Raw genomic sequence first — 22,393 nt, forward strand, 5'->3', positions numbered from 1 at the left:
TGAGAAATACTGTTGTTAAGAGCTCAAAACTTAGTAATGCAAAAAGGGGATTGCATATTCATGTATTTCTTGCTCATTAGAAGAAAAAAGAAAATCACTCCTGAGTGATGTGAACAAGACAGGCTCTGAGGGACTGCAGTAAGTAGCTCTTTAAAAGATATAAAGACATAATAGAGGAGGCAGTGAAAAACAGCATGGCATTCTGTGAAGGCAGAATTCGCACCATTTGCTTAAGCTGAAAACTCCTGAGAAAAGGAAAAGACTGGAACATGCTTCTAAGAGAGGTTGGTCTCCAAGTAGCTCAAGAGTGTTAATGCATAGGCCACCTTCTCAGGGGACTGGGATACTTCTGTATGAATACTTACACAGTTTATAAATACTGTGATTTTTTTTTCCTATAGGCTAAAGTGAACAATGCCAGCCTCACTGGAATTGGTTACACTCATGCCCTTCGATCTGGTACGCAGTTCTCACTGGTAGCAGCAAATGGTGTTAAGTACTACACTATGGTTTAATTCACTGTCATCTTAAGAACAGACTAGATGAACAAAGGAGCTAGAAGTCTACGCAGACTCAGAGAACTAAAGGATGTCTATGGATGCAAGTTCCTGTGGCAACTAAGCCACATTAGTGAGGTCAAGGACCTGAGGAAGAGCACTGTACTGGGATGTCAGTGCATGATGGTTCTCGTGACTTGCTTTTGTAGGTGTAAAGCTGACCCTCTCGGGCTTGATTGATGGCAAGAATTTCAGTGCTGGAGGTCACAAAATTGGGCTGGGATTTGAGCTGGAAGCCTAACACAGCTTTAAGTAAAACAACTGGTGGTGCTCTGGAAGATGAAGGAAAAGTGTACCCGGTGCATTTCAGCCTTAATATTACTCGGAAATTTGAAGAAGTGTGAACTTTCTACTCTGCCCAAGAATGACTTTAACCCAATGCTGAAGTCCAGAGTGTGCCAGCACAACAAAGGAAGACACTTGAAGGCATGCATGGAAGTTGTGATGTTTGTGCCACATTTCAGTTTCCTGTATTTTAAATCTGTTCCAAAAAAACCAAAAGAAAATCCAACCTCTCCCCATTATTGTATTGCATTTTGCATGTCCTATACTTCACAGCCTTTTATAAAAGGAGGTCTCTGTGTTGTAGTGGAAATTTGGGGTTAGAACAGAATGAAATAAATTGGTCACAGTCAGAACACAAGGTTGGTGTGTGTTGACTCTCACCAAGGTTCCATCCAGCTGGGGTTTTTGGTCTTTTTTTCATCTTTTCATGCAACTTTAAGCATGGTTAATAGATAATCTGCAAATGCTTTGTTACACGATACCTGTACACTGAAGATTTCCTTCTTTGGTTTCTAGGCTAACATTCTTACACCTCTCACGTTTTAGAGACCTGCACAGTGAAAGCAGCTTTTTCCATTATAGTGTTATTGAGCGCATCAAAAAGAGCAAACCAAAAGTTTACATGTTTTAGATAATTTTGTTCCCAGACAGGAAACAAGTATTAGGTAAGTACAACCATTACACTTAAAGAAAAAAAGTGCAAATCAGCAAAGTTAAGCAATTAAGTTCACAGTTCATTAGGAAGGTGACAACTACCAGTGACTGGGTATACCTTGTCCATTGTTCATTAGAAAGCCTAAAATGCAGCAAAACAGCCCCAGGCGATGCCTAAGGGAAGACGTATCAGGACAGAGATCTGCTGTCTTAAGGCACAATTAAGAACATTCTCCAAGCAGTTAGAACAGGCATTCCCTAATGTATCTTTGTGAAAGTGTCTGAGAAGTGGATACTAAAAGCTAAGCCATATGTATCACATAAGCAGTTGGTGACAGTAGAAGGCAGCTGATATTCCCTTCTCAGAGGCAGCAGCTTTTCACAGTTGGCTTCCCAAAGCAGCATGGCTTCAGAGGCAACCAGAGTGATTCTACATCTGGGTTTGTTCTGGATTGTTTGTTTCTTCTACCTGAAGCTGCAGCCAGCTCCAGTCTAGAGCCGAAAGAATAAATGAAATTCAACACCAGGCTACAGTTGGGCTTTTTCTAAAATAAAGGTAAAGTGTGTTAAGAGTTATAAAAAATTTACTGGGAACAAGTTGGTCAATTTCATGATGAGCCACGTGACTGCTGTCAAGGAAACAACCTACTTGCACTCTCCAGTATTTTACTCTCTCTTCAATATTCTGCATTGTTAAATTAAGGATCCCTGACACCCGCTCATCCCAAATTTGTGTGCAGTTTTGCAGTAGTTTTGTACAACAGCCAAGTGCTTTGCCCCATCCCTTACTGTTTAGCGCAGCAAGTTCCCAGCATGTGGCTCCCAGTTTTGGCAAGCAGAGTAAGTCAGGCGGCAGATTATGAGGGAACCGGTGCTTCCTATCTCTGTGCATCTCCTACTCTCCCCCTTGTCCACGAGTAAAATGCAGATTTCATTTAGCTGTGTTAGTGGTGGCAAAGTTGCGCATTCAGAACTTCGAAGCCAGGCACTTCCTTAGTCCATTTACAGAAGAGTGAATACATTACCAAGAAACTCTGCTCTTGATCCTTCATTGTGTCACGCATCACATTTTCTACTTGGCTACAAAGTTCCCGAGATTCCAGCAGCAGCTCCTCACTGAAAGGGGCAATTATTACACTATTAATTTCTGTGGCAGTTTAAAGAGATGCTGCCTCTATCATTAAGAAATACTTCTGGCAGATACGCTGCAGAACACTGAAGTTAGTCAGGTCATAGGCTTGTAATTCATACTGCAACTTGAAAAGTTGGTGGCAGCCCCCGATTTACCAAATGGGGGAAAGGAAATGTATTCCAAGATGGAATTGGGCTCTTATTAGGTGGAACCACTGTTGCTAGAGGAAAAGCTGAGAAGCCTATAAACTTAAGGATGGGGCAACAGGCAAATAAACAAACCAAGGTCTTTCATTCCAAGTGGTAACCCAGTTCATTTAAGCAAGCCGGAACTACGCATGCAGCAGTCTCAATGACACAGCTCAGCTACTGTGACCTTACATGACAATACTTCAACAGTTCTTGCTGGCAGTGTACTTCCAAGTGAGCCCAACCATCTCAGATTAAAGGAAGAAAACCAAAAAACCACTTTTGTTACTGAGGCTGGGGGAAGTGAAGCCATACATGATACCCAGTTTTCATATGGAAGATCTGAAAGCCCCAGCAAGTCTTAACTACCAAGTAAACTAAGGCTGCTGACAATGCAAGCTGAACACAAAGTGTAAAATATGAGAAACCCTGTGTGCCATTATTTCACAAAGCAGGAAGCCTAGCTTTGTAGAGGTGGCATTAGCAGCCGAAGAACTCCAGACTTTGCCTCACCTTTTTCTTACAGATTCTGATACACTGAATGTTCCAGAAGGGACTTGCAGCAGCAGTTGACCTGAGCTACCAAGACGGGATGTGTTCATGCTCTCTGGACTGCCAGTAACAGGACCACGCACTTTACTCTGAAGAAAACACAGAATATTCAGAGTGCAATTGTTCCCACTAGTTTTCAGCAGCCGGGAATATGAGACAACCTGGAACTTGGCTTTCATACTGATTCAAAATAAAGAAAAGAACCATAGGAAACACTCAATTTACTATTGTTTCAGTAGCCTGTGCTACAAACCATATTCTCAGGTTAAAGGGGAGTTCTTATTTTACTTACACAAGCAATTTTCAGCAAGTTCCACAGTTCTTTCTGTCGTTTCTCCTGAAGCCTAACAACTGTTTCCTCATCTTCACTCATCAGATTCATCACTTTCTCCACTCTGGGGAACAATTCCAATGCCTTCTGTTTGCAAACTACAGTTTTACTATTAAAAAAATAAAAACTAATCAGATCACACATGGGCCACTGCAGTAGGAGAACAGTTCTGAAGTTAATTATTTTCTGTTAACACTGCAAGATCTCAAGAGCCGTATGCAATGAGTTTTAAACCTTCTCTTGCTGGAAGAGAAAATACCTTCTCTCAACTCTGAATAAAATGTACAAAGCTCACCTGAGCTGAGCATAAATGACTCAAACTTCTTTTTCAAAGGTCTGGATTGCCTGTAGAAGCAGTCGTACTATTTCCTGGCTGTCACCGCCTCTCCTCTGATCTGGAATGAGAGCCAATATTACACAGAAAGGTCGATTTATAGGACAGAGTGAGAAGATTCTTAGCGGCTCATTTCCACTACTGCTTTAATCCTGAAACAGCCAAAGTTCAGGATATGCGAGTTTGAGTGGGATGAATTACACTGAATTTTAGCCACCTTCTTCAAAATTTAAAGAACTTGAAAAGGAGAGTTGGGACTGGATCAAAGGAACAGTTGTGTCTTTCATCCTTTCTACCCAGAAAGGTTGGTTGTTGCTTGTGGCAACAGCCTGCTCTGAGAAGAGCTCCAGAGGAGTTTCGAGAACAGCTCACAAAGCACCAAGAAAGGAAGGCTGGCCTAGTGTGAAACTGACTCCCTGACTTCCCTCTCGAGAAAAGGCAATCCAGGAGAGCCCATGTGCTGCTAGTGTCTGGGCAGGCCTAGAAGTCAGATAGTTTTCTCAATAATCCTTACTACATCTCCAAAGTTACACACAAAGCAAGCTGACCTTGAGCTAAAGCATCTTTTACCTCTTGGCTTCTCTCTGAGTCTTCGGTACAGCTCTCTGGCTTGTTCTTCTCTAGAAGAAAAAAAGCAGGAAAGAAAAGGATTTCCAAAGAACCAAAGCATGGAACAAATAGTTTGAGAACTCAAATCTTTTCTATACCTGTCTGCCATTTCAGAACAATGACAGATGAGTCAAAAAACATCTTTAGTGTTAAAGTGCTCCCAGTCCCCCACAATTTGGGTGGAAGAAACAGCCCTTTCACTGTCCTCTAGTGAGTAAGCTTAGCCAGAAACACTCCTGCATCTGAAGCTCAAGGTAGTTCAACTCACAAATCCTCCAGTGTTCCTCCTTGTTTACGACCTAGCGGGCTTCTCTGCAGGTCCACGATGTCTGTCTGCAGGGCCATCATCCTCTTCACTACCTGCTCCACATCATCTTCCTGAAAGCAGGGTAGAACATAAGCAACACAACAGTCTCATACCTAGAGACACTACCACTCACACTCACACTGGTTCTTCCTTTCTCATTCTTATTTCTAAACAAACCAACAAGATGCAAACAGCAGCCTTGGCCAAAGACAAACGAGTCGTTTCAATTCAAGGAAATTCCAAGATGTTTCTGGGGCTTCGCCAAGATCTCCCATTTCCCCCTAAGCCTTACAACAGAATGAGCTTCATGTAGTACTAATAATGGACAAAAATTGTGCCACACAAACCAAGGCAATGTGAAATCTGACATCAGTGCAGATACAAGGGGTTTCTATTTAAGGCAGGGACAATGAAGCTAAAGGGGGAGGAGGGGAGAGATAACAAAAAACAAACCTCTTTATGATTAGCAGTTAGATTTAAAAACATACCCGCCCACAAAGTTCCACAGCTTGCTCCATCTCTTTCCAGGCAAACAGCAGCTTCCCAGAAGCTAGAGGAATCAAAGAAGAGTGACTGGCTTTCTCAGGTTCACAGAGAAGGAGGCAGGTGTTTTTGTGAGGAGAAGAGTCATGAAAAGACCCGTTTGCCAGATGCTATACTCACTAACTCCAAACTCAATCTGCTCTTTATACTTTTCCAGGTCAATTTGGATGCTTGTTTTAAAGAAGTCCAGCTTTGCTTCCAGCTGCTGAGAAAGGGAGGCCATAGAATTCTTCATCTTCCAGAGGGTACTATTGTAACGCAACAGATTCATCCTGCAAGGACAAGAAGTTCCTATTAGCCTCTGAAAGTAGAAATCCACCAGGCTTTCATTTACATCCAAAACAGATACTTGAGACAGCGGTGAGGACAAATGCAGTTGTGCCAAAGGGCTAACTCTCCACTTTTCATGAATTGCATACAGCTCCAATCACGGGCTTCCCCATTCCAACAGGGTCCCATTTCTGTCTTCCCTTCCACCAGCACACAAAGACAGAGATAAGTATTGTGGAGAAACGGCCACCGTACATGGCTGCTCGCTGCCCCTGCTGAAGCCGATTACAGTCCTCTTTCAGCATCTGGATCGTGTGCCAAGATCTGACCCCACACTTTCCGCAACTGGAAAAAGTGGAGATTCTTCTTTGGATCCTGAACTGAAAACAGAGGAGGTGGGAGAAAGGGAAATGGACATATCAGCATGAAGCAGAAATACTGTGTTATCACAAAACAGACCAAAACATTGCTCCTTTGAGGGGCATGTTACTGCCTGCAAAGCCTAGAGCTGGATAACCCCTGTGCAGCTCCCCTAGCATGTCAAAATCAAACCCCTCCCTTTTTTAGTTATTCTGATAAACTGAATGAATGACAGTCCATTTTCCTGCTTCTTCAGTCCCAATACGCAAAAGCTCCCTCTACTCTTTGTGCATGATACAGACCACAAAACACAGACACCCCTCTCAACACTGACCCCGGCCCGCCCTTCATATTCATGCCAGAGGAGTCCTTACGGATGCAGCCAACACTTTCTGGATGAGGACGTAAGGCCACCTGAGCCTCAGGAAACTTTCTTGTTATCAAAGAGGAAGAGAAGGTCTGTGTCTGCTGCTGCAGTATCATTCCCCTGCACAAGACAAAAGACCCAACCAGGTTTTCTTGGGAAGAGCAAGCCTTGGCAACACCACAAACAGAAGAGTCCTCCTCAACCAAACACAGAGCACCAAAGGCAACAGGCTGCCTACGCTACAGTGGCTGTTAGGTCTGTGAGGTTACCATGACAAAAGCATGCCACAACAGCAGGGAGTGCTGTGATCCCAAAGCGAGTGCAGTGACTTCTGATTCACTCAAACTCAAGAAAGGAAATACCGAGACTCACTTTGCCATCAGCTGTATGTTTAGTGACCAACTTCTGAGAAAACAATTCAAGTCCTGCTTCCTGCAGTAGTTCCTGGTCCTGTTCTGGAATTCCTGTATCTGACTGAATCCTGGCCTTCACACTCTGCAGAGTCTCTTCCTCTGTCACAGGGTAGGTGTGCACAGTTCCCATAACCATGTTCAAAACGTGAAGCACCTACCAGAAGAGTAGCATGGCATGAGAAAGGCTGAAGATACATTGGTCATCTTAGAGCAGAGATTGAGGGACCGAAAAAATGACCACCAAGAAACTCTTCAAAGCACTTGGCAGAATCAAGAAGTCACTTTACAGCTACTTCCTAACATTATGGCAAAGTTCTTGTCCTCCATCAAGTGGAAGAGAGTTAAATATGGCAGTTAAACATGGCAGTTAAATACCTGTAGAATCCTCTCTCAGAATATGGAACCAAGCATGCACAGAAGCTCTTCACTACTCCCAACAAGCTCAGGGAGTATTTGTCCTCAAAGAAGCAAGAGGAAAGCACCTGTCACTAACGGTCAGGAGACAGTTCTATGAGTTTCTGCCTCACTCTTCCTCCTAAGTCTAGGATTCAGAGGCTCAGGAAACTGCTCTCTGGAAAACTTTTTAGGCTAATACAGACATATTGCTTACCTTCAAGTTCAAAATGTCATCCAATGCTTTGAAACACCCATTGGGTCCATAGGTAGGATCTGTACCTCTCTGACGTGGGTGCCACATTAACATGAGTTGCGGCCATTTCTCCAGCCTCCCAGACAAAACACTGAGCAACAAAAACCAGGAGATCAGAAAAGGTAAAAGTGCATTTGCAGTAACGATACGGCCTGTTCTGTGTGGGAGGACTGACAAAACTGCCCCCCTCCTTCTCCCTCCAGCACTCCACCTCTCCCCATCACAAACGCAGCGTTTAGAAGGCAGAAACCAAGACTACACAAATTTGACAAGCGACAGTAGTACTGCCTGTGTCACGCACTCAATGTATTCACAGATTAACACAGTAAGGCATATAACACAAACTTGGTCCTTTTGCAGAAGAATCAGTTTATCTCAGCACAGCAATTTCTAGTACTCACCTGTTTAGATTGTTGGGGCAGGGCAAACTGCTAGAAAACTTGACTTCTCCGGATAAGTCTTCTGAAACAACAATATCCAGCTCACTCTTCTGACGCACTTTTGTATGCCTAATGTAAGCGAGTACAATGGTGAAAAAATTGCCCGCCTTTCCCAGCCTGCATGCTAGTAGGCTCTTGAAAGCTACTCTTGACATATAATACAGATGCCACTTTGGTTTCTGTTACCTGCCCTGCGGGAGTCAGCCCTTATCCCATAGAGCAAGTCTCAGGAATGCTGAACTTGCTCAGGTGAGTCAAGCCCCTGTGAAAGGGGTCACTTTCCAAAAGGGCAAGAAACATAGGGATATTATCCTCAGAATCAAGGGACCACACTTCTGCTTCCTGTAAACAGGAAAGTCACATCATGCCCACTTACCACCCAGCCACGGTTCACTCACCATTGCACTGGCTGCCAGTTGGGTAGGAATGGTCGGAAGCCTGTAATGCACTCAAAGGCAAGCGTGCCAAAGCTCCAGGAATCCACTGTCACCCTATACTTCTGCTGTTCCAGCAGCTCTGGAGCCTGATACAGTTTACACGCATGAGACAAAGCCAGATGGCTTTGGCCAGAAAGCTCTTAGCTTTCTCCGTCCCTTAACATCTCATTAACATTTGTACAAATAATTAAAGACATTACTGAACGCTGCCTCTCACGGGCTTTAAGACCCTCCTGGAGTGAGTAGCATAGGTTACTGGCACTCCTGCTTATTTATAACAGATGCAGGTAGCACAAAACCCAGTCTCAGCAAAACCCAGTGTCAGCAAAAAAGCAGTCACCTTTGCTAGCTTCAGCACCACAAACGCACCCCATACCGTGCAAGTACCTAATCCCAGCCCAAAGCTTGGTAACAGTTAATTCTATCCCTCTAGAAAGCAGTAGCTGCTCTTCTAGCTGAATTCCTTTCTTACCAAGTACTGCAGAGTCCCAACAAAGGATGTGCACAGGCTCCCCTGATCCAACTCCTTAGCATAACCAAGGTCAATGATTTTGTGTATTAACTGAAACACACAACAGAGAATAAGAATGCCAGACTGAAGTCCTGTTAAAAGCACATCATACAGCAGAAAGAAAAGGTCTGGCTCTTCAAAGCTATGCAGGAAAGGTGCCAGTGAAGAGATAGAAGCAGAAATGGGAGGCTACTGTAGATTTCTAAAACCACAATAAATTTGAAGGTGTTGGAGCACACTTAGCAGTTACGCCTCTAGCTCCTTCCGATCTTTGGTCAATCAGTACAGTCTGCTTCTTTCCTTAATAGTTGAAAGTCAAAATGTCAGGTGTTAACAGACGTCTAATACAACGTCTCACCTCAGCTGCACACAGAATACTATGTGACAGTGACCTGAGACAGGTGTTATCCTGGGCTGAGTGCTCTTGCAGAGGGACCATGTAACTGCATGAAGCACATGCAGGTTCCTTGTAAGTTTACTTGTCTGTGCAGGTAGAGACGACTGCTTCCTGCTTACCCTTTGCTCTCCTTGCTGCAGCACAATGTTCTCTGGCTTCAAGTCTCTATGGATGACCCTGTTCTCATGAAGGTATTTGAGAGCAGAAGCTGAGACAGAAAAAGCCAGTTGTTAGAGCTAAGTAACAGTACCTAGCATGAGCTCAGTAAGGATTCATCTATTCTATCTAGTAATAAGCATGGCTTTCACATCAGACCTTGTACAATCAAACATACAATGAAACACTGAGTGTAAGGGGTAAAGTCAGCACCACAGAACTCTGGACACAAATTGAGTTCTCTCTCTGGATGTTCCCTCACATCCTTCCTGTAAACTGTAGTAATGCTGGCTAGCTTCCAGTAGGCAAGAACCTCCCCAGACTCCCAACACTTTTGGGAGATGATCAAGATCATAAAAGGTCAGTCTGAAATGAAGTCACTAAGGTCACTACTGTATATCCGGAGAGTGGATTCAGGACTAAAAGGGTTTCCATAGTTCAGACAACTGAAGGTACTGCCACCACTTACCAATGTCAGATAACAAGATAAGAATAGCTTCTTCCCACAAGCCACAGCAATTCTCCAGCTGGTTCAGGTACTGCAAGTAAGGAACACAGAATGTAATCTTTCCCTTCTCTATCCCGAGTGAACTCCAGAGTTCCACAAATTCTCAGGGATGCAAGAAGTTTCAGCAACAGCAATTAAATTCTCCAGAAGCACAAAACTCTATGGACTGTGACCTGCGGTAGCAGCAATTACAGCTTTGTGCCTTGGTTTAATTGCATGGGAAAGAAGATGAAAGAAGTCACTGTCATCCTGTTTTCATCCTCCTATTTGTTCCATCCCTCTTGGCCTGACACTATCAACTCTAATCTGAGGCCTAAGGTCTGTGTTTTAGCTATGGGCAGATTATAGCAAAGGTCAGAAAAGCCTTAGGATTAGAACTACCATGTGTTATCTCTTCCTATGACAGACAAGAGTTCATCACTTTCAGGAAGGGTACAGCCTACAGATGCACCTACCCCACAATGGTCTTGGCCATACTCAAATACTGTCGCACGTCCCCTACACTTGCCCTCATTCTCTGTGTGCAAACTCCTCACAGTGTCACTTGCACCTAAAAAAATACAAAGCACTTAAGTCTTTAAGAGCTGAACATAATACCAAGGACAAAGCCACCAACACTTGTTGATGCCATGACTAGAAATAGGAAACATCAGGGTATGAAAGCAACGGTTTGAAGGGAAAACTTCAGTAGAAAACCTAGGATCAGATCAGAAGGTGATCCATTCCTAGGTTACCATCCTAGGGACCCCACCTTGCGGAGGTCTCCACCTTGGCAGTACTCCATGGCCAACAATGGCAAGTCATTTGGTGCGAGCTTCTGCATCCCTTCAGGGACATCGCGGGCAGCCACCACATTGGGATGGTTCAGTCTGTAGAACAAAAATTAGGCAAGTATACATGATGTTCTGAAACTGCTATACACTTTCATGTGCTCGTGGTCACCACGCAAAGCCCAACATGGTCACAAATGCTTTGAGAAATTGAGTTAGTGAATTCTAAAGGTTTCCATCTCTCACGGACTCATTTTAACTCCTGGCACTTCATATGGAAGACAGTGTGTTTCTTCAACATGTATGCATTACAGATCTGTCTAGAAGGTACAGCAATGAGCCCTGCACAGGAGTGCAAGTGTTATAAATGGGCAGGAGACACAGTTTCCTCCTTTAAATGCCTTTTTTAATAAACAGGGTCTCGAGGGGTGGCCTACGCTGCTGCTGCTCCCTTTCGTCCACACCGCTGAGGAGGAGGTGCAATCCACTTTGCTGCTGGTGCTGCAGAGTGGGAGTTCTCGCCTCGCGGGGGTTCCAAAGAACTCTCTTGGCTCATGGAGTCCAGGGGTGTCTTGCTCTTTAAGTACTTTGTAAGTTATGGCAAGATACAAAAACTTATGAAAACCCTCGGCATAAATACTCTTGTGTATGCTAAGTCCAGTGCTGTCTTTGGTAGATTGAAACTTTGAGCTGGCTCGTTTTGGCTAGGGGTTCTTGGTGTTGATATGGTCCCACCATGCAGCTGGGCTCTTCTAATTACCGTAAGGGTGGCAGCAGCAGCCTGAGTGACAGGCCGGCTGTCAGCAGGAAGTAGGAAGAGGATCCGACAGGAAGTGGAGCAAGCAGGGCACAAGCCGATGGGACAGGCTGGGTGCAGGCAGGCAAAGCAGCAGCAGAAATGGAGAGTGGTGATGCCAGGGAGCAGTGATGCCAGGGAGCAGTGATGCCAGGGAGCAGCAACAGCTTGACTTGATGGAAAGGCTAAGTGGGATTTTTGGGTAGGGGATACAGAGTGGACAAAACCGCCAAACAGCATTATAACTCTTGAACTAAATTTAACAAAACATTACAACTCTATAACCAACAACTTATAACTTAATCACCATTCTTATTTATCACACAAGGGAGTCTGTTGCTACCGTCCAGAAAAGACCCAAACTGCAATGAGACTGCTGCAGCCGAAAATGTTAATCCAACACCCCAAGGGACTGCCACAGCACAGACGTTAAGTCAGGCAAAGCGGCGGCTCTAGGTAGCAGCGTTGTTGTAGCGCTGAGGGCACGGCAGACGAGCCGAAGACGGCAGTGTGAGACCCAAGAGTCTCACGCAGCACAAGGCGAAGCTTTCTTAGGCGTGAACTGCCACGCACTTGCCGCCGCAGCCGACTGGGCACCTCCCGGAAGAGAAATCCTCGGCGGCCGGCGGCCGAAAGCCTCTCCCCCCCATTTCCCTCAGCGCACCCGTCAGATCCGCGCTCCAGGGCCGTCTTGGCCAAGCGTCCCGGGGCACTGCCGCCACACGGCGCAGCGAGCCCTCCGCCCGGCCCGGCCGCAAGCGGGCACCGGGCTCGGCCCGGCGCCGCCGCCTCCCCGCCTCACCTCTTCATGATCTGTATTTCCAGCGCCCAGCGCTCGCGGCTGCGCGGGCTCAGCTCCTGCCGGCACTGCTCGATGGCCGCCTGCTCGCCGGTTTCCTGCGGACGCGGCAAGGGCTGGGCTAAGCGCGGGTCCCGAGTCGGGGCGCCGCGGGCCCGGCCGCCTCCTGCCTTGTTGTGCCAACGGATGACGTTGCCGAAGCCGCCGGTGCCGAGGCGCTCCCGCATCTCCCAGGGCCCGCAGGTCAGCGCCCGCAGCGCGGGCGGGCGACTCACGGCGGGCCCGGCTCCGCTCCGCGGGACCTGCGCTTCCGGCTCCGGCGCGACTGCCCGCCCGCCCGCCCGCCCTTAAACGGGCCGCGCGGGGCCGGCGCTGGGCCCGGTCACGGCCGCCCCGGCGAGGAGTGCAGGAGCCGCCATCTTCGTGGCCGCCATACCGCGTGAAGTCATGGGCTCGGAATGACAGGAGAGTACAGCTCGTGGGCTGCGTAAGTAAAATTGCAGAGTTGCCGTCTTCTTCCCACAGCATCTGCCAAACTTGCCAATCCGGGATGCGCCATTTGCGTTTCCCGCCGCACCGCCCGAACCAAAGCGCTCTTCTGGGCATTACACCGGGTTCGGATAGTTCTTCCTCCTGGCCTGGCTTGGCGTGAGGTGCTTTAATGCCACTGCAAAGACGCACAACGGTACGGGGATGGAAAATACACTCCAAGACCTACCGCAAATCCAGTCACCTGCACTGGACCTGCCAAAGCCACCGAGCACAGAGGGTCCCGTCTGGGTGACATGGGGCGGCTGTGGGATGTCATGATGTCACACTTCGTCACTGACATTAAACAGTCCTGCTGAAATTATCCCGAGGATCAGCTTAGAGAAAAGCCAGTAGGTGGTGCTTGAGAGAGCAGACACTTTTATTGCCGGTTTTCCTAAAATATGTTAAGCCCTACAAATGGCACTGCACTCCGTAGACAATTATGGTTGTCCTTAAGCTGTGAAAAGTCAGAAAAATAATTTTTGAAATCTTCCCCCAAGGCCATTAGTTTGTTAGCATCTTTAATCTAGGCTGTTATCTTTAAAAATAAAATAAATTAGCCCCTGTTCACTCAGCAGTGTTTAATCTCAGCAACTGGAAGTCCTTTCTGGAAATGGTTAAATGCAGCTACACTTAAATCAGATTTATGGCAGTAATGTTATCACCAGCACCATGACTCTTGGGGAAATACATTTGATAATCTTGACATAGATCTCCGTGCAGAGAAGAGCTAAACATATAGAGTACGCAGTGTTTCATCTTTACCATTATGCAAAATAACCAGTGCCGTGCTTTCCAAAGGAGGACTCCAGACAGCTGCTTCCTGAAAATGAAGTCACTCACATACTAGTTCTTATGCCTTACACTAAATTCTGTCAGGAGCCTGATTGCTAGTGACTCAGTCCCAAGTAGGTAGGACACATTCATCGCTGTAACAATTGCACCACTGACTGTTTTCATAACAGTGCCCTAAGATCAGCTCTAAAACTAATCATCGCATTTGTCTGCCACACTTTGATAACTGAATACCTCGTGACCACACCCCAGTGAGTAGATCTCAGTTTTCTAGGATGAGTAGCATCAGTGAACATTTAGCTCTGGTCCTCAACATGCTGTTCCTTATTTATATCTAAAGTTCATTAGAAGTTTTGTTCATTTAACTTGCAAGCTCCCCTGACTGTTTCTTCTCCCATGGCTCTGTGCAGGGCATGCTTTGCTCTACATGCGGGTCAGGGCCTCTCTGCCAAACATCTTAATTAGGAGTACAGCACACTACACTCGTGCATGAAACAGGAGTTTCTCGTTATTACTACTAAGTCTACATACTGCAGACTTCTGATTATATTAGAAAATAATACAGCTGTGCATTCATTCACTCACACACCCAGAAGCATAATGGGACAGGACAGTTCACTGTAAGAGATAAGTACTATTCTGTCATTGAACAGTAAGGTATTCAGTGGGGAAAAAAAGTTGTTACGAAGGCTGAATCTGCTCTCTGACTGGAAAAGAGAGAAAACAAAACAAACTGGTCATAAAATCCAGCAGCATGCCAGCAAGGAGCTTTCCTCCCGTCCCTCACAGGCTCCCCCCCAGCCAGCCGCCTGCCTGGACCATCCCCTAGATGCTCGGGAAGGGGTGGGATGTGGACAGCACGCCCCACGGCCCAGGGAGTCTCCACCCCCTCGAGTGGCGCTACAAGTAGGACAGAGATCAGAGCAGAGACGCAGGAAACACAAACCCAGCCTGGTCTGGAAAGCAAATCATCAAGAGAATACAGAAGAGAAGAAGCAAAAAAGTAGGCACGACTCTGCACCTGTTTCAAAACTGGCATTTCCTGTTTTCAACATAAACGGCATTGTCATTAAGTACTATTAAATACTATTATTTAATAAATCCCACTGAAGCACCATGACAGTTAACTAACTGAACTATTGCCTTCCAGTTTTTGAAGAGATTCATAGTGTGGGTAAAGCTGCTAACTTTCAGTAGTTTCAGGAAAGCTGAAGCTTTCCAGGGAAAGGGCTGACAGCCTCGGGCTCTGACCAGTTAAGCAAGGAGGAGTCCCCCGCACAAAGGACATTAGCAGAAGAACTTAAAGGGAGAGTTGTGGACCAATATCTTGATGGTAAGGTAAGGAGACACAGAGAACTAGCTGCAAAAGGAGAATTTATCTGATCTTCCCAGGAGATCAGACTATGCCTTTCACTCCAGGTTCCAAAGCATGATAATGGAGGGACACGGAGGAGGAGGAGGATGGGTCATCTTCAGTTCTCCCTAAATATGCTTCTCCTTAAATGTGGCCAAACCCACAGGAAATACCGAGAATGACTCCAAAAACAAAGACTTTGAAATACTCATTTCATCCAATGTCCTAAAAGACTACAGCATCTTGCTTTTGTTTCCTTTTGGGTTTTTAGCTCTTTCCCCCCAAAACAGAGGTCTGTTTGTTATATTTTTAAGGAGAAATAGTTCAATTGTGCTATTCATCTGCTCAGTTCAGAAAGGGGATGCAGAAACACTTTATCCAGAAGGCAGTCAGTTGCTTCAACTAAGTCAAGATAGCTGATCATCATCAAGAAAGCTATTAGTGCTATAGATTCAGAAACAATGTATGTTGGAATGGATGCATTGTGTCATTGGGAGGAAGGAGAGCTACTTTTAATATCTGCATCTATAGATGTCACACTTAGGGACATGGTCTGGTGGATTTGGCAATGTTAGTTTTAAGTTGGACTCAATGCTCATAAAGGTCTTTTCCAACCTAAATAATTCTATGATTAAGAACTTTCTGTTCACACTTCATAAGTTACAGCTCTTGTTTTAGGTCTTACTTCACATTAGTAAGATAATGCACACATCATTACTGCTTAGAAAGGCTGTTAGTAATAATAAGGTTAATATGTGGGATTTTAAGCGTTCCCGTTGATGATGCTTCAGCCAAAAGAGACAAATGTAGGGAATCGCACACTGTTATGTCCTAATGTACTTGAAAGTGTAGAATCAAAATGGCAGAACATCGCATCTAGGTCTTTGACTTATTGTCTAGTATTTTTGACGTAAAGGAAGTACAGACTGAGATCAGAAGGTGCACATGTTTATGAGAGCCCTGCCAGATGCGCATTGCTTGCAGGTTTCTACTTGGAGCTTTGTAAATACACTTTTCAAACAGACATAAAATTCCAATTTGACGAGGCTTATCATTCAAGACATTCCAATTGACTGGCTTAAGTTGTACCTTCCCAAAACTGAAAAGAAACATAGGGTAACATCTGTTACCAGTTTTCCATGCATAGTGGGACAGCAGCCATCAGTGGATGGACAGGTATCCCACAGGGAGCTGGGGAGAGATGGGGGAAAGGCTGCAGCATTATAAGCTAAGATAGCCTGAAGAGGGGCAACAGAAATCCATGGAAGACAGGGTGTGGCATCTGATGCAAAACAACTTTAGAGAGACTATCTACAGCATTTGCAGTATAAACACATGCTGTGTAAGGCTAGAATCTACTTGTACAGATGAATATATGAGATAAACTTGATTAAGCCATGCAGGCGCTTTTAAAATAGAGACTCCTCATGTCAGTCTTCCAGGCAAAGAAAAAATAAAAAGACATTCAACTACCCCCTGAAAATGGTCTGCAGTTTCCTGCTGGTTTCACGTAGCTAAGATTTCTTCCAAGATATCAGTTAGGCCAGGGGAAAAAAAAAAAAAAATCACTGGTGTTGCCTTGTTTTGGGGGCATCTTAGCAGATACCTCAGAAATAAGATCTCAACAGTTCTTTACCGAGCTTCCCAGGAAGAAATTCTAAGCAGGCAGCTCAACTCAGATCTAAGTAGTTTCACTGAACAAAGCTTTCTTTGAAAGCGTCTTAGCTACCGGAATCTTGTTTCTAACAGTTTTAAGAACTTCAAGCCTTCTCTACAGATAACAACAAAGATCACCAGTGATACCAACAATTAGCAAGTTATAATATTGCCACTGTGGGATTCAGAACACAGGCCTGCCTAGCTGTAATAATGAGCCACAGCTGCGGGGAGTAAGGATACTATAACACAGGGTTACAGCAGAAACCAACCGACTGGACAGCGGTTCAGATCATTCACTTCGGCTTTGGGAACGCTGCTGATTTAGTTCAGATGCAATTGAAGTTAATGTCTATTTGGGAATTGCTTGTACCACTTTTTTTTAAAAAGGCTCACTATGCAGTGTTTCCTAAGAGGTGAAAAATGACTTGAAAGTATATAAAAAGTGTACTGTGAAATCTATGGACCAATACAAGTCACTGAGAGATGCTCCGAATTTTAAGGATTTTATTGTCAAGATGTGACCTAAAGATAAAGCATGGAGTAATTAAGGTTCTCGGAAGATGTTCTTGTGAATCTTTTCAGTCTGACTTGCAACTTAAGTCCCTTCTTTTTGCAGCCTAATGATGAGAAATCACATCCTTAATTATCCTGCTGTACTTCTGGTTCTGCTTCAGAAACTGGACTATTTATACCTTTTGCTTTGAACAAATTTTAAAACAAACAAACAAACAAACAGACAAACAAAAAAGCCCCAATGACAAAACTACTAAAAACCCAGAGTCTTTCTCCATATTAGCCCTGAATCCAAATTTATGACTCATCTATCATACTCCAGTTTCACCAGCTGTTATCCAGCTGCCTTCTTTGGCTTTATATAAACAGAGTCTGAGCTCATGATTTCCGGAAGTAGTAGTTTTTTCAAATAATTGAGTTAGCTTTCTGCATATAACATAGATGATAAAAAGGTGATAGTGTGGGCAACGCTGCCTGAATATTATTTCAAGTATTTGGAACTTCAGGGCAATCCTAGAGACTGGAAATTAAAATCTATCTTCTTGCCTGTATCTTGTGCCTGCTACTTTATCTTGCTCCCAGCTCTTGGTTTGTATGGGAGGTATTATATTTTAAAAGGAAGAGAGAAAATGGACTTGTGGTGCAGGACTTGTTCAAAGCAGGCAGGGTCCACCACATCTACATGACACCTTACAATCTTCCACTAGGGATCAATGAAGGTTCTCTCCCAAGAGTACTGATAGACGAGTCAGACGATGTAAATCGATTTGGAGAAAGCAGAAACTCTTCTTGGTGGATTGAAGAGGGCTTTGAAGTGTAAAGCTGCTGAAGAGGTTAGAGGGAATAATGTATAGTTGTGACTGCATAGAAGTGACATAGAGAAAGATGCTGCAACAAATAAATGAGACTATCAGAAAAAAGCTAGCCTGCCAGACCATTGCCACAACTCTGCCTTTTTAGCAAAAGCGTATGATACTAGTAAAAACTAAAGGCTTAGTTGGGAAGGATCGGTAGAAATATTGAAAATAAGTCCTCACCTATCATCAAGCAAAGTCATTTTGCCTACACATTCTCTACACAAGAGAGAATCTTCACTCTCACCCAAAGTAGCAGTCTACAAGAAATGCAGATCCTCTTAAACCACTGTTAACACAAACTGACCCTTCAGCAGACCCTCTGCAAGAGATCTCTTACGTAGGTGTCAGTAATCAGAATCTCAATTAACGCATTTAAATCACCATTACACTGCATCATCAGATAAGCCCATCTCTCTAATAGTGCACATGGTACTACTCTTGGCATCCTACAATTTAGGGAAAAAGTACTTGGAATTTACTTCTGTATTATTCCCCAGGAAGCACTCTCTCAGTTTCCTCCAGATGTAAATGAGTGTGCTTTAGCTTACAAGTTTCTAAGTTTATCAAGTAAAAGCACATCTGGATCCAGCCTGGCAGTTTCCCTAGGAAGACCAGGACAGTTCGACCAGACAGCTGAGAAGTGATGGGTTGAAAAAATGTATAAAAAGAATTCTCATCATTTAAAACTTTCATTTAAAGTTACACCTTGAACTGCATTCACACTGTAAACTTCCTTTGTTCAACATCCTATTTTTTGTCTCTACAGATAATTTGATATTTAGAGCTGATGTGAAAAACACTCCGAATGGAAGGCAAGCTCCCATGTCTCCTTGTGCTGGTAGGAGCAATCATGACTGCCCAGTGCCAGGTAAGAGGCTAATGCATCAAATAATTCTCTTGCCATCTTCCTGTATTTTCAGCAGCATTTCTTTGCCATTGGCTGCAGCTGTCTGCATCAGACAGAATGAGAATCTGCTTAGCTCACTACAAACCAGAGGAAGAAAAATGTTACAAAGTGGTCTATCATTGTGGATGTGTTATGTGTTATCCTGGCTCGTTTTCATTTCAAGACTTGCAAGTAAACAAGTCTTCTCCGGGTATTCTTGGTGTATCTGTTCACTGTCACCTTTCACTGTTAATTAGAACTCCATTGTAACCAGCCTTCCGTTTTCTATGGTCATCATCTTCATCACTATTCTCACTTAAAACTGCACGTCAGTGGTTCCCTTGTCCCCTCACTTTAAGCCTCACACCACACACAGCTTGAGTAAATGCTACACAATTCCAGAACGTTTACTCCCTTTCTCAAAAAATTGCTATCCCACCTTTCCTCCTTCTTATCTTCTTTCTCTTGTGGCCTAATCAAAGAAGCTTTCTAAATTGGTTTCCTCCATTAAACTTTATCCAAAATATTTCATTTAACTGGCTGCAAGAGACATATCTCTTAAAGATAATCAAGCTACAAAGTCTCATGGGGAAACTGCATGTCAGTGAGCAAAAGTAACTGCTTGTTGACTGTACCTACCTTGGAAATTATTTGCTTGAACCTCCTTCAAATAGCAGAAAGCTGGCAAGCTTCAGTTAGCATTTGCAACGCCCCAAGAACACATAATGACTTCACACACAATGTGAGTACTGCATATCCCAAATTCACCTCACTGAGATGACAAGCAATCACCTGGTAATCTGTGGAACAAAATGATTTACAATTCTTAGGAACCCATACTGAGGTACTGGAGGCACATTTCACTGTATTGTCTGACAAGAGGGCAGACAATTCCTCAGAGCTTCCTGATTTACATGCCCTTAAGAAAAGGACTGACTCTTTGAAGGTACTTGTTCTCTCATCTTTTTTAAGAGAGCAGTTACTCACAGAATTAACCTTCTTTGCTTGCAGGGCTTACACATGCGTTTCAAACGAGGAGCCAGATCTAGAGGTAAGCCAGGCTAACTAAAACCATGTTAGCTGGAGCATTATGAACATGGGAGGGGAAAGCAAATCATGCTGAGGAAACAGAGCCTGAGAGCTTTTGGTCATGGTTATGTGGATGAGAGATTCAGAAGGCAAAATACCAGCGCATTAATACCATCCACAACAAAGTTTTCCCCTCCCTCTGCTCTTCTTGAAAGAAAGAGAGACGAGTCAATAGTGGAACAGTACATTTGGCAGCACAGCAGCGAGAGAGATGGGACCGTTGTGGTCGGAGAAGGAAAAAGGGCAACCCATTAGACAAATGCTCCCATCACAGATCCTTTTCTCCTGGAAATAGAAGGGAGTCCTTTTGCTCAGCCAGGTCTTTTCCCTGAACTAAAAGAGGATTTCCTTTCTCCGATTACAGCCATTTGCACAGATAATTCATCTGCAGAAATTTACCAATACAGGGGGACCTGGCTGAGGCTTTCAGGGAGCAGAATCGAATACTGTGGGTGTGACAGTGGTCGGAGTCACTGCCACACTGCGCCTGTCAGAGGTAAGTATGACAAAGAAAAAGGAAATGGTGAGAGCTTGTCCATCAAATCATCCACTGTCAGGGCCAGAGTTACTGCACAGAAAATTTGTCTGGGAATAGAAGAGGATAGAAAAGAAAATACCAGTATACACTGTCATGGGCGGGACTAAGTGGGAGTGGGCATGGAGCTGAGAAAGTCTGACAGAATATGTGGAGAGAATGAAACAGAGAAAAAAATTGAAGCGCTACACAAAAAGGCTGTAAGCACATGGCAATAACAGGTGGGTAGGGAAAAACAGAACAGGCTAAAAGAGACTGACAGGAAAATGAAAGGTGTGTCTACATTTCCAGCTTCTTGCTTCTGTGAAATCTAACAGTATTTCCTGGCTTTTGCTTATTTCACAACCTGCACCAGAAATAAATGCTACAATGGGGGCCAGTGTTCACAGGCACATTATTCCCCACAGCTCTTCATCTGCCAGTGCCACCAAGGTTTCTCAGGGAAGCAGTGTGAAATAGGTGAGTATACCGCATCAACTGCTGTGAACACAGCTATTGGGGTTAGCTGTGCAGTACACAAGGATGAGATACCCAGAAGCTCCTGCTGTAGGCTAGGCTCTCTAGTAAGTTGTCTTTTTTTATTCTAAAGCTAATACTACAAAGAACTTTTAAGCACATCTTGGTTGTTCTAGGTGCCTCTTAATAAAACTCTAAATTTTGTAACTGAAGACCTTCATATACACTTACAGACTGCCTGACAGGGCATTTTCACTGACTTACTAGACAAGACATTTGAGAGCCAAGTTTGAACAGAGCAGAGACTGGGGAAACTGTCAGGGAAAAGAATTGGTATGCTGTCCTTAGATTTTCAGATCTTACCTTGTTTTCAGATACTGAAGTTAAATGCTACAAAGACACTGGAGTAACATATAGGGGTATCTGGAGCACAGCAGAGAGTGGAACTGAATGTTTAAATTGGAATAGCAATGGCCTGGTGGACTGGTTCTCTCCACAAACAGAGAAGCTTCTGCAGCACGGAAAGTGCTTCTCTTAGCCTGGGAAGCGAGAAAGCGCCTGTTCTCTGCGCCAAGTGCAGTCAGTGGTTCAACGCTGCAGGCAGGCTGAGAACAGTGCTAGGTGCCGTTTCTGAGCTCTCCAAAAGCAGAGAAGCTTCTGCAGCACGGAAAGTGCGTCTCCTAGCCTGGGAAGCGAGAAAGCGCCTGTTCGCCGCGACTAGTAACTAATAACTAGGACTAGTTCCATTGACGCATGCCACACGAGTTTCTTCACCTTACATAGCTTTCATTTCTACTTATGAATGCAATTGACTTTCCCTGCTGTTACTAGTTTTCCTCAGATTTTTAGTCCAGAGGGACTTTTATCCAAAAGGTCCAGGGACAAATAAGCACCAGAGTTTAACTTAACTGTGTTTTCATTCATTTCCACTGTGCTTAAAATTCAAGACTTAAATAAAACTGAAAACACTCCTTCTGCAGTATCCTATACGTAGAATTTGAAAGTTTAAGTAAACTTTAGCATTCCAAGTAACAAGAACTTCCTGTGATCCCCATTTTAATGATGGAGAAGTGGAGCCTCCTCACAATTTCACAGGAGAGCTGGCAAAACCAGGAATGGGTGTCATAATTTCGATCTTTAACCACAGGCATATATTATTTGCTAGATAATATTTTTCTTACGTTGTCTCTGAATTCTGCACATCGTACCGCTCAATGCTGTTCTGATTAGTAAGACGAGCTGCTTTTCAACCTACTTTGTAACTCTATTTGCCTGAGCTCCCTCCTCTTACTGCATTCTTATGGTGCAAATGGTGTAAGTCGTTAACTTTCTATTACTGTATTCTGTCTCAGT

The 22,393-nt window shown here is 44.3% G+C and overlaps 1 long non-coding RNA gene and 1 pseudogene across 1 annotated transcript; one reads left to right on the forward strand and one right to left on the reverse strand.

Annotated features, from left to right (window-relative positions):
* Positions 1 to 992: 992 nt before the first annotated feature.
* On the reverse strand, positions 993 to 12,595 carry LOC136304241 (inhibitor of nuclear factor kappa-B kinase subunit beta-like; annotated as a pseudogene).
* Positions 12,596 to 12,809: 214 nt separating this feature from the next.
* LOC136304242 (uncharacterized) lies at positions 12,810 to 21,458 on the forward strand. The gene is made up of 6 exons (XR_010724443.1): positions 12,810 to 12,852; positions 18,841 to 18,942; positions 19,972 to 20,011; positions 20,414 to 20,545; positions 20,992 to 21,043; positions 21,415 to 21,458. It is a non-coding gene; the product is annotated as an uncharacterized lncRNA (long non-coding RNA).
* Positions 21,459 to 22,393: the final 935 nt, after the last annotated feature.

Source organism: Chamaea fasciata, unplaced genomic scaffold (assembly GCF_029207755.1).
Source record: "Chamaea fasciata isolate MVZ Bird 193981 ecotype frontalis unplaced genomic scaffold, bChaFas1.0.hap1 SCAF_62, whole genome shotgun sequence".
Lineage (NCBI taxonomy): Eukaryota > Metazoa > Chordata > Aves > Passeriformes > Sylviidae > Chamaea > Chamaea fasciata.